Below are 13282 nucleotides of genomic sequence, written 5' to 3' on the forward strand. Positions count from 1 at the left end.
ATTTCATCCCTACTCACTCCATATATTTCGCCTTAATCCCAGCCACCCTGGGAACTAGCTTCCAGCAAGTTCTTTGACTTTCTTACCTATGGCATGGATACCTGCTGCATGGACTCATCAGGACGATTAAATGAGATTGTGTATTTAAACTACTAGGAATATGGGACTTCCCTAACCATCCAATGGCTGGGACTCCTTTCCAACAGTGCAGAGGGCACGAGTTTGATCTCTGGTCGGGGAACTAAGATACTGCACACCTCACGGCACAGCCTAAAAATAAAAAAATAAAAAAAATTAAAAAATAAATGTAAGTACTAGGAACAATGCTCTGTTTAATAAATACTCATGTGCTGTGTGCTAAGTGCCTTCAGTAGTGTCCGACTTTTTGTGACCCCATGTACTTTAACCCAGGTTCCTCTGTCCATGGGATTCTCCAGGCAACAATACTGGAGTGGGTTGTCATGCCTCTTCCAGGGGATCTTCCCGACCCAGGTATCAAACCTGCATCTCTTATATCTCCTGCACTGGCAGGCGTGTTCTTTACCACTGAGCCACCTGGGAAGTCCCGATAAATACTCAGTTAATGTTAACTAGGCATAATACCTCTCCTACTCTCCACTGTTATTGCATTCTGGCCTCCACTTGTAGCACACAGGGGCCAAGACAAGGACGCACTTCTCCAAACTGATCAGCCAGATTAAGTCTTTGCCCTCCAAGAGGAAGTCATGGAGATGAGAGAGGGTCCTGGGGTAGGAATACAATGGATGCCCTTCCCAGATGGAGCAGGAGCTAAGGGCTCCCCTCTCCCTAGCTGCCAACGTAGTTTGACCAGTTTGTGCATTTCTGGTGCTGTAATTCTGGGAAAAAGAAAATCCTCCCCTTTCCAGCCATGCTTTCTTTGCAAGCAGTCAGAAGTAACTAATGAGGATGTTGTCACTCTTGGAAACTTACACGTTCGGGACTTCCCAGGGAAGATCCCACCTCACATTCCACACAGGGCAGGATGGGGCGGGGAACAAGAGGACTAGAAAGGGGGCGAGTAGCTGACCCATAAAACCAACTTGATGGCAGTGCCTTTTGTCTTCCAGAAAACAGAGTGCCCGAACTGCCAAAGGATTTTGCTGACTCTTGGCTTCTTTGCTTTTACATCCAGTGCTATTGTTCGCCCTTGGGATTTATGATAATTCTTACTCCCTAAAAGATATCTCTCTAAGAATGCCCGTAAATTTAGGAAGCACTGTTTCCATTTTTCTCACTAATTATTTTCCCTCTCAGTTATTTCCCATCAGCAATTTTTAAAGTCAGAGGATGTTTCTTAGCTACGATGGGGGTGTGCTACACAGGGCAATGGGATTCTGTAGACATCTAATTAAGGGTAAACCAGGCGATTGCATTGACAGAGAACCTACTATGCGCAGAAGACCCCTCTAGGAGCCACGAAGGGAAAGGAAAAGTGGGGCCTGATCTGGAAGAGATGGGCATTCCCAAGGAAGTGCCTGTGAATATGAAATAACTTCACAAATCAAGCACATTTTAATACAGTAGTTTTTGTTAAGGATAGCTCATACTACACAGACAGGGTTCTTTACAGTCTGAATCACCAGAGAAGACCCGTCCTCTGTACAAGGAAAATCTCAACTTCCACTGACAAATTATTTTGTTTTCAAAATAATGTATCATTAAAATGGATGATCATTAAATCTTACAATCCCATGGATCATTAAAATCTTACAATCATGTTTTCCCTTTTTATTTTGATTGCTAGGGAGCTCAAAGCCATTTAGCAAGGCATTTTACATATTAATCTAGTTTTGTTTGATTTTTCCAATCTTCATTGTCCTTTAGCCTTGATCTCTTCATCCAGGTTTTGTAGCCTGTGTTACAGACTCCCCGGCCTCCAGTCATCCACAATGTTAGGAAGAGGTCTCCTGCTTCTCCACTCAGCATGTCAGACGTTCGTCATCATATGTAGCTTGTCATCATATATAGCCCACACAGGGAAGAGGATCAGAAGTGCCTGAAATGAGGGGGCTTAGTGACTATGGGTAGAAAAGAATAGACTAGAGAAGTATCCCAAAAAGGGAGGCAGAGCGTACAACAGATCAAGAACAGCCCAGAAGGACAGTTAGCATTACAGAACAGGCAGCATCAGAGAAAAGCAGTTCCCAGCCCCTGGGTCGAAGCGGGGTGGGGCTGGTTGGTGGAAGAAGAGAGACAGAGAAGAGTGGAGGCACTAGCACATGCCAGAGAAGGGGGGCTCATAGGAAGAACATACGTTCCACACGTGCAGGAAACGTGCTGACTTGTTTGTTACTTCTCACATGGCGGCGCGTGGTTGGCACTCAACAAAAACATGTCCAGTGAACAAATGCCTCCACAGGCATGGTTCATCAGTAATCTGAATCTCTGTTGGACCCTCTCTAGCTTCTTGTCTTACGTGGTGAAACGGTGTTTGAAAAGACAGAGGAAGCTCAGTGGTCTTGACCGAGCACAGTTCTAACACCAGTGAGCCCTCAGCACACACTGGGTTGGCCACTATACCAGCAGGACACATTGATACCATATTATTTATGATTTTGCAGAGCTTTGTAATTCAGCACCTGGGCTCCGGAGCCGGATGCTTTGAGTTCATACCCAGCTCCATCACTTGGCATCTGTGTGAATTTGGGCAAGCTACATAAATACTCTTGACCTCACTTCTGTTCAATAACAGTAGCTACTGAATAAGACTACTGTGACAACTGGTTGAGCCAAGATATGCACCTGGCATACAAGTGGTGATGCTGCTGACTTTGCCCTCTGGAGCAGAACAGACACTGGGAGCTGGGACCAGTCTGGGAGGGGGCAATACAGTGTATGGAAACAGAGCAAGCTACAGAGAAAAGGAGGAAGTCTACGATGGCAGCCGGAATAGGGTACAAGTGGGGATGGGGTCAGAAAGGACAGGTGTATACCAGTGGAACATGCTCCTGGAGGATGTACCCCAAGTTTCCCTAGGCTGGGATTCAAACACAAGACCCAGCTGTCTGGACAGATTGGAAAAAGCAAGTCGGAAGCCCAGACCTGGAGAGTCTAGCACCCAAGGGAGGATTTTTGATTCATGGCTCTTTCCTACCCTTTCTCCTGGAGTAGGGGGACAACTCAGCCCCCACCCCCAGTGTTTTGTAAAATGCCACCATCTACCTAGACATGCAGACCAAATACTTTAGAACCATCCTAGAGTCCTTCCTTGCCCTCAGGCCCCGAATTCCACTGCCAAAACATGGCTTGCCTCCAGCTACCGCTTTCCATCTCTCCACAGAGCTCACATGGCCCAGACCACCACCATCAGCTCATGCCTAGAACACGGGCAAGACCCTCCTCACCTATCTCCCCAGAGTCCCCTTTTTCTTTCTGCTACCCATTCTCCACATGACAAGCAAGAGTGATTTTTTTTTTTTTAATGTAAGCCTAATCACATCTTCTACTTAAAACTCCCCACTGGCTTTCTATCATCCTTAGAATTAAATGGAAGTGTCTCCCTCTAACCCATGAGGCCCTCGTCACCTGGGCTCTGCTAACCTTGCCTTCCACACCTTTCCTTCTCATGCCCTGTGATTCAGCCACTTCACTCTTCTTTCTGTTTCCCACACATGCCAGGTTTTTACCACCTGCTGACTTTTTCATGGATTGTTCCCTCTCTGCCCTCCACTCTTTTTCCAGGATCGGTGCCTCCTTATCATTCAGACCTCAGCTTAAGTGTAAGACCTCCCCTAACTGTTAGCAACCAGGGTTCTTAGCCTCCTTAATCAATAGAAATTGATGAGGCCAGACGAGGAATTCAGACAAAGCTTTCTTGGGGCCCCTGCTGCAGCAGTGGGGAGCGAAAACAAACAACAGGTTCCCTCATTTGCTTGCTTGCTTGTTTGCTCCCTGAGAGGGGGCAGGGAGTTTGTTCTTTATACGGGATGAGGGCAGGGGCGGATCCAGTGCTGGGCCTAGAGGGTGGCTTAGGTGTTTGCCCACCCCTTTCACAATGTTTTGTACAAGGGGCATGCACAGTACCCTGCTTTTGCTCCCGGGTCTTCAGACACGCCCATTGTATTTTTGGTCTCTTTGTATTTTGCCAAATGTTCATAATTTGTCCCAACTGCACTGCTGCTGCTGCTGCTAAGTCACTTCAGTCGTGTCTGACTCTGTGCAAACCCATAGACGGCAGCCCACCAGGCTCCCCCATCCCTGGGATTCTCCAGGCAAGAACACTGGAGTGGGTTGCCATTTCCTTCTCCAATGCAGGAAAGTGAAAAGTGAAAGTGAAGTCGCTCAGTCGTGTCCGACTCTTAGCGACCCCATGGACTTCAGCCAACCAGGCTCCTCCATCCATGGGATTTTCCAGGCAAGAGTACTGGAGTGGGGTGCCATTGCCTTCTCCGCAACTGCACTGGCACACAGTTATTTTCAGCCCTGTATAGTTTCTTTGTATTTTGTTGCTTAAGGAGGTGTTTGTGCAGGTGTAAGCACTGCAGCAAAAGACCCCAGATCCAACCCTATCCCATAACCACCCCAGCCCACATCAAGCTCCAGCCCCCTTCACTGCACTGAAAACCACCAGCACAACGAGAAGGTGAGTTCTGTGGAAGCAGAAACTGGGCTTGTCTTGCTCATGACCGCTCCTCCAGTGCCTAAAACAATGCCTGGCACATGGGTGGTACCCAGTAAGTATTTGTTAAGTGAGCAGCTTAATCAACCCATCAGGAGGCACCCTGGGGTCTGAGGTGGTTCTGAGCCTACAGGTGATCAGAGGCAAGACACAGAGACCAGGAGCCAAGGAAGACGTGAGCGGGAAAGCTGAACGGGTCCCGCCAAGTCCCTGTCCTGGAAAAGCTGCTTGTGTGCCATGACCAGCATAGCCACTCAGATGGAGAAAGTCAAAGTGACAGAAAGTGCATTCGATGAAATCATCCTGCCCACAAACCTCCAGCGTCCCCTATCGTGAGCAAGACAGTGAGGATTGTGGACACAGAAGTGAGTAGATGTGGTCCCTGCCTTAACTGAACTTCTAGGCGATGAGAACACAGGCAGAGCTGGGGTCCTGCATGGTAAGTACCATGACACAGGTAATCTTCAGATCTAATGAGGCACGCAGGCAGGAGTTGTCACCTCAGCTCTACCTGGGAGCCCAGGAAGGCTTCCCAGAGGAGGGGACACTGGAGCTGGGTCTTGATGGCTGAGAAGGAGTTCCCGGGAAGTGTGTAGGCCCAAGCCGAGTAGAACCCGGAGACCCTGTGAAGTCTACAAGATCTATCCCTCTCTTATTGCCACTCTGCCTCCCCAGCTAAACCTCCCCCAGCCACCAGGCCTGCCAATTGTCCCCTGTCTCCTTGACATCCCCTTTCAAATCGTGCCTTTCATCTGAAACACCTTTGAAGCCTACTGGGCTAGCTCTCTTCCACTGTTCAAAGTAACTCCTGAAAAACACTGCCTCTTAGCAATGAATGGGCTCTCTGATCCAACGCTGGTGGGAGGTTAAATTGGTGCACCCTTTGGGAGAGTAATTTAGAAAACGGTTTCAGAAGTCTTTTTTTAAATGACCATGGCTTTATTATTCTAAATCATCCTGCTTTGGGAAATCTAGCCCAAGAAGGAGATCCTAAATTTGGAAAGGGAAAAAAAAACTTTACAAGTAGATATTCACTATATATACTAGTAACATTAAGAACACCCAAAATGTTCAACTGTAAGAGAACAAATGTTTTAAATTTTTCCATGTGATGGAATATTATGTAATCAGTCCAAAAGGTGTTTTGTTAGAATATGTAAGAGCTCAGGGAATAACATAACATAATAGTATATTTTAATGCTGAAATAACATTAAGTGAGATAAGCGTTCAAGAATTATGGGCAGTAGCCCTACTCTAAACCAACTTCTTGTTACCCTGCTGCTGCTGCTGCTGCTAAGTCACTTCAGTCGTGTCTGACTCTGTGCAATGCCTGAGATGGCAGCCCACCAGGCTCCCCGTCCCTGGGATTCTCCAGGCAAGAACACTGGAGTGGGTTGCCATTTCCTTCTCCAAAGCATGAAAGTGAAAAATGAAAGTGAAGTCGCTCAGTTGTGTCCAACTCTGAGCGACCCCATAGACTGCAGCCTACCAGGCTCTTCCGTACCCTACTTCTTTCCAATAAATCTTTTCAGACAAGTATCTGAGGTTCTGAATTTAAGCAGTAATAGAGCTTTGTCCTCAAGACATTTGATACCAGAAGGTTTTGGATTTTAATCCTGACTCTACCATTTATTATTATTGTTAGATGTGTGAGTGTGTGAAAATTATTCAGCCCCCTTAAGGTTTTGGTTTCTCTTTATAACATACTACTAATAATAGTATCTACCTATTGTTGCCAAGATTAAATGAGGGACTTCCCTGGTGGTCCAGTGGTTGAGACTTCACCTTCCAGTGCAGGGGGTATGGGTTCTATCCCAGATCAGGGAGGTGAGATTCCACATGCCTCACAGCAGCCCTCCCCCCCAAAAATATAAACAACAGAAACAATATTGCAGCAAATTCAATGAAGACTTTAAAAATGATCCATGTCCAATTTTTTAAGATTTAAATGAGCTATTATTTGTCAACGAGTGCATATTATTACTTCTTACGTTCCAGGTATGTTTGGTAGCCTACTGTTTATGCTAAAATTTTTAACTGGAATTGAACTGATGTAAAATGTAAAATCTTGGGGGGAAATGTTACAAGCAATATGATCATAACTATGCAAAATTAAAAAACGTCTGCCTTGGCCATCTCATGACAGAGGCTGAACATAGTTAGGAGGAGTGCCATGTGCCGCCTTCCTGCTTCTTGGAGGTTATTGATTGGTGATACAGAGGAAGCACTGGGGCCATTGGAAAGGAGTGGGTCAGTGTTATGTTGAAACCCAAACTGAAAGTCAGTCTCACATCAAGATTTTAAATGCCCAATGTCGACTGGCGTAGCTTGTCTGCCCCTTCCCCACCCTCCCCACACACAGAGAATATAGGTTTGGGTTACCCAAAGCATGCAAAGAGGCAAAGGCTGCGAGTCAGAGAGAAATAGAATTGTTGGAACTCATAGGCGGCACATCATTCACAGAAACTTGCTAATGAAGATTCGACTTATCTTTTTAAAGCTGTGCATATTTGATGTGTACAAATGATGCATTTGAAAGTAAGCATATGAATCTGGAAAACAATACACAGTGAAATAAACCAGACCTAGAAGGAAAAGACTACATGATACCACATATATGAGGTTTCTAGTGGTCTCAAAGGAGCAGAGCGTGAAATGCAAGTTGCCAGGGGCTGTGGGGAGGAGGAAATGGGGAGAAATCAGTCAAAAGGCACAAAGTTTCAGGTATATGAGATGAATAAGTCCTCAATATCTACTGTACAGCACAGTGGCCATGCTAACAATACCATACTGAATACTCCCACATTTGCTAAGAGGGTAGATCTTCTGTTAAGTGCTCCTCTAACAACAACAAAATCGACTCTTAAGAAGAACTTGGAGCAAGTACCTAAGCAAAGACGAAGAATGATCATTGAGCCAGACACTTCAATATTAAGTAACTTGTGACTCCCAGGAGATCCAGCATCTGCCTGAAGAAAAAGGATGCCAACCACATCTGAACTGGACCAGGCTCCCAACCATTCCATCCTGGGCAAGAGCTTACACCATTTCCTCAGTGTGGGAAACCAGAGTCCATATTGGAAAGCACTCTGTGTCTGTCGATGTTGTGTATGTATGAGTAAATTTTACATATCTTTTATCCTATAATTTGCATAAGTCATTTTGTTCTTTTTACCTTTGAAAACAGAAAGCAAACCCTTTCAACTTCTAGATATTCAATGGGGAGGAGGATAAACTAGGAGTTCAGGATTAACAGATGTATGCATATTTGAGAAATAAGTTATCACCAAAATGTGGGTACTTAGGAAAAAAACCATGTCCCATTCTTCCCATTTTAGAAACGGGAGAAAACAGTGCCCAGGAAAGTAAAATAACTTGAACAAAGTCACACAGAGAGTTAGAGGCAGATTTTCTATTAGAACCCAGGGTATTCATCAGCTACTGCTGTGAAACAACAACTATCATGAGCTTAAAACCTCTATCACATATTCACATACATTCATCTGTAAGTTGGCTAGGGTGTGCTAACCCAGGATGGCAGCAATGGCAGCCACAGAGAGCTCAATGGCACAAGCATGGCACACTTAAGCCTTACTCTTATATCCCTATCTGCTAACTTTTCCATTTACAAACAAGTCACATGGTCAAACCCAACATCAAAGGGGAGTATCCCTCATTGAGGAGGCTGATTCAGCCCAACGTGTTCTCTTGGGGATGACAGAACATAGAGAGGGAACATAAACGCCTTCAGGAACGGGCAGGTCATGGACAAGGGTGAAGTGGGCCAGATGAAAGACAATAAGGGGAAGTAGAACATAGTGAGCTGGAGAGAAGGTGACCTCAACTTTAGCTGACTGTTGTCAGATTATCTGTATCTTTCGTGGGCTGCTGAAACACAGACCTTTATAAAGAAAGCTTCCTGATTCTTAAATCACTGAGCATACCAACAGACTGAGCCCATGAGACACATTTTTACAGGCCCCGCTCTTTGCTATGCTACTGGTGCCTGAGAATCCCATTGGTCCTTCTGTGGCTAAGGCTCTCAGGGTGAATCCCTGGGAAAAGTCAGATTACGGCAACAGGTGAAATAGTATCCTGGGCATGCCTTGACTTGAGTAGGGAGCAGGTGGATCACATGGCAGCTAGGTGGCCTCAGAAAGAGGGAGAATGAAGAAGTGCTACGAATTTAGTTCTTAGCAGCAAGCACTTTTTTCCCATTAGTCCTCCAGTTACAAAAATCTGCAAAAGGAGTATCATTTTCATTCCATCTATCTTCCCAGGTTATTCAATATTTCTAGTCTCAGCTATGTTGGCAAGGACTTCTCCCTTGGCATCTGGGCTGTTTAGAATCTGAGACCCTGCAGTGAAGAACTGCATCATATTCTCCTGCTGAAAAGTAGCAGAATGATAACAATATTAATGATAAAAGCAGCCCTATATTGAGCCCTTCCTGTATGCTGGTACCTATTAATACATGCATTATAATGTTGAATTTTCTTAATGATCCTGTAAGGTAAGTATTGTTATCCCATTTTTCAGAAGCTGAGACACCGAGAGGTGGAAATAACATGCCTATCATTACACAGTAAGTCAAGGCACCCGTTTTTCCCAATACATAAATCTGATGGAGCAAATGTCAGAAAAATTCAGGTAGCATCCAAAATCACTTTTGCGAATCACAAAGACATTTATTAAATCCGTACTCTGTAGTCAACACATGTTATTAAATTTTCCCACAGCAGCCGTAAGGGGTGTATCTTACCTTCATTTTCACCATAAGAAATTAATGTTTGGAAATTTAAAATCATTTCACTCCCCTGTAAGGCTAGAATGTGGAAAAAGAGGAGTAGAATCCACAGCTGTCTGGTGCCACCAAAGACCAGAACCTTCAATTCAGGAATGAGGCTCATGATTTCTTATTTATCTCTCTTCCCAGTCCCCCACTCCTCACTGAAGTTCCAGACCCATTGCAGCCTCCCCAAGAACCTAATCCAGAGATCCCAGAAGGTAGGTCTTATCTTCCCACTGCTGATTTTTAAAGCATGGTGCCTGTTCCTCCAAGAGCTCAGAGAAGGTTGTGACCAGGACAAATCCTTCTTCCTTTTGGCACCTTTGACTTCCCTCCAGCAACTCTGATTCAGCTTGCTTCCTGATGCCCAGACAAGGTGAGCTGTGACCTCAGACAACTCACTCAGCCTCTCTGGGCCCCAGTTTCCCTCTCTGTAAAATAAAGGGTTTGATCTGAAAGATCTCCAGGTCTCCTTCCAGCTTTAAATAACAATCAAGCTGAAGAACTAGAAACAAAATGTCTTTCAGCCCATCTGGCTCCTTGGTGGGGGAACCAACACAGGGCTTTATAGTCAGGGCTGGGAACAAAGCTCTAAATTGAAATCACAGCTTTGGGGAGGGTTTTGTTTATTGTGACCATAACTCACAGTGGCGTGGTGGTATACCACTTGCAGCACCATTTTATGTAGAATCTCATTTCCTCTGGGCAACAGCACCATGAAGGTGGTCAGACGCACTCTGTAGAAGAGAAAGCATGTTCCAGGAGCATGTGTATTTGTTCAGCTGTCACTCACAGAAGCCCTGACTTCTGTGGGCTTTAAGAAGTGTGGTTTAAGGAAGGAAGGGGCTAGAAGGGAGCCGTTACAGGTGGGACGATGGCAGCATGGCTGGCATCTCCGCAATTCTCTTGCACTTTCTCTCATGGTCATAAAATAGCCAAAACATCCAATCTGCTGTCAAATCAGGTGAAGGAGAGGTACCAACCACCTCTCCCAGGAACATAAGACTTTCTCAGAAATCCCCCAGTACCCTTTTCTCTCATATATTCACATTTCATTGGCTTGCATTGTGTCACCTGACCAGACCTAGCTGCAAGGGAATCTTCAAAAGCCCTTTCTCCTGCCTGTGTTAGTTCTAAAGCTGTCATAACAAAGCGCTACAGGCTGGGAATGCTAAGCAACAGAAATTCACTGTCTCGCAGTCTGGAGACTAGAAGTTCAAGACGAAAGTGTCAGTGGGTTTGCTTCCTGCCAGGGGCTGTGCTTTCCTGCTTGGCTGTAGAAGACTGCTTTCTCCTTGTGTCATTTTTCTTTTATTGAGTATAGTTGACTTACAATGTCATGTTAATTTCTGCTGTATAGCAAAGTGATTCAGTTATACACATATTTTCTTTATCATATTCTCTTCCATTATGTTTTATCACAGGATAAATTTACTGAGGGGGCTTGCCTGGTGTCTCAGTGGTAAAGAATCTGCCTGGTAATGCAGGAGACATGGCTTTGATCCCTGGGTCAGGAAGATCCCCCGGTCAGGAAGATCCCCAGAGGAGGAAATTGCAACCCACTCCAGTATTCTTGCTGGGAAAATCCCATGAGCCATATAGTCCATAGAGTCACAAAAAGTTAGGCACAACTGAGCGTGGTACAGCAACAAACTCTCTGAGACTCAGCTTACAGAGACTACCTTGCCTCTCATATAGCCTCTTGTCACAGGAACCTGCACTGAATAATGACTGAAAAAACAAACTCTAGATACAGATTCCCTGGATTCAAGTCTTCTTTTGCTGTGTGACCTTCAGCAAGCTACTTAACCTCCCTGGCTTCAGTGAAAGAGGCAACTTATTTATGACACCAAGTATGAGCTCTCACCAAGTATGAGTCTCTTCTATGTGTCAGTCATTGTTCTCAGGGCTGACAGTGACTGTAATAGAAATAAAAGTGTTAATGAATAGTGTTATGGGGGGAGGGATCTGATGAAACAGTGCAAGTAAATAAAATACTTAATTCTACAGTGCCTAGCACTAGCAAGCCATCAGGCAATGTTATTACCATCAGAGTAACTGTTATTAGCCACTCTCCCTCTCTCCCTTCCTGGGCTCTCTGAGATTGTCCTTTATGTCCTGGTCACTGCACATAGCAGGATGATGGGTGTAGGTCAGCCGTGGACACTGCTGCTGGCAGGCACAGAAGCACATGACCTACGATGGAAGCTGCCCTAATGCTCCAATATGAAATGTGTGTTTGCTGGCCCAGAAGTCTGGAGAAGGAGGCCACTTTCCCCTTGACACCCAGCAGAGCAGAAATGATGGAGAGACCAGAACCAGTAGCCTCTAGCAACAGAAAGGGGATGGAGCTATCACTGCAACTTTGATGGCCACAAAAAAAAAAGTGAACTGTGGCAAGAGGGAACTTGGGACCCTCTGGGAAGATAGTAATGGGAAATGAAGGATATACGCAGAAACACGGAGTCCAGAATAAGATGTTTCAATAGGAAGAGTTAAGGTCTATGTCAAAGAGGGAAATGTGGGATTGCACAGCAATGACCTTGAAGAGGAGAGGAAGGAAACTAACATTTAGCATCATCCTAACATTTAGCACCACTGGTTGGGGGGCTTCCCAGGTGGCTCAGTGGTAAAGAACTTGCCTGCCAATGCAGGAGACATGGGTTCAATCCCTGGGTCAGGAAGATACCGTGGAGAAAGAAATGGCAACCCACCCCAGTATTCTTGCCTGGGAAATCTCATGGACAGAGAAGTCTGGCAGGCTACAATCCATGGAGTAGGACACGACTGAGTGACTCAGCACACACACACACACACACATACACACTACATGTTGAACACTTCATATGCTGTATCTCCTTAGATCCTTATGACAATAAAGACAGGCAAGACAGTATCATAGTTAAAGGAGAATGTTAGAAGAATGGTCAGACAAAACCCAGATATAAATCCCTGCTCATCTGGTGGTTTCCAAGTCCTGTGCTGTCTCTGGCAAATTACTTAACTTCTCTGAGTCTGTTCCTTTATTTATTAAGATGAGAGTGGTTATTCCCAACATACTCAATGAGTGAAAAATAACAAAGGCACATGCTTAAAAAAAAGCAATTTCTGCTGCTGGTTTTGTTCATATATCTCTACTGCTACCATCTCAACTCCTAAGTAGATTTTGGTGCCAAAGGAAATTTTGATAATTCTGACTCCTTCTGCTAAAAGGTTTCTTGGCCATTTGCATGTGATGATCCATCCTCCATGTCTGAACGTATAGAGTGGGTGAGTGGATTCCAGGAGAGCTTAATCTGTTTTGTTCCCAGGAGATCATTTATATAAGTTATAGCAAGTGATTTAGAAGAAAAAACAGAATAAAGGAAACCCCATCTTTCAGGATCCCAAAAGACAAAAGACATTGTCAGCTCACCTTTCCCTGCCCCCTTATCTCCCCACTCCCACCCTCCCAAAATGGGGAGAGGTCTCCAGGTCTCCTCAGGTGGAGGAGACTTCACCACCAAGGGGCTGGTAGTAATTGATTTTTACTTAATAACATTTTGAGTAAAAAACAAATACTACTTGAATTTTTTTTAACTTTCTAATCAATGTCTGTCTCTTGAGGTTCTGAACCATTTATGCAATACCTTCTGAAAACATATATTTTATGACAGGCAAGAAGAATGTTCGCCCTAAAACAAAACTCTATTTTCCATAGAAGGAGTCTGCCTGTCTGCCTGCTAAGTCACTTCAGTCATGTCCGACTCTTTGCAACCCTATAGACTGTAGCCCACCAGCCTCCTCTGTCCATGGGGAGTCTCCAGCTAAGAATACTGAAGTGGGTGGCCATGCCCTCCTCCAGGGAATCTGG

The sequence above is a fragment of the Bos javanicus genome, chromosome 5 (genome assembly GCF_032452875.1).
Source record: "Bos javanicus breed banteng chromosome 5, ARS-OSU_banteng_1.0, whole genome shotgun sequence".
Taxonomy (NCBI): Eukaryota; Metazoa; Chordata; class Mammalia; order Artiodactyla; family Bovidae; genus Bos; species Bos javanicus.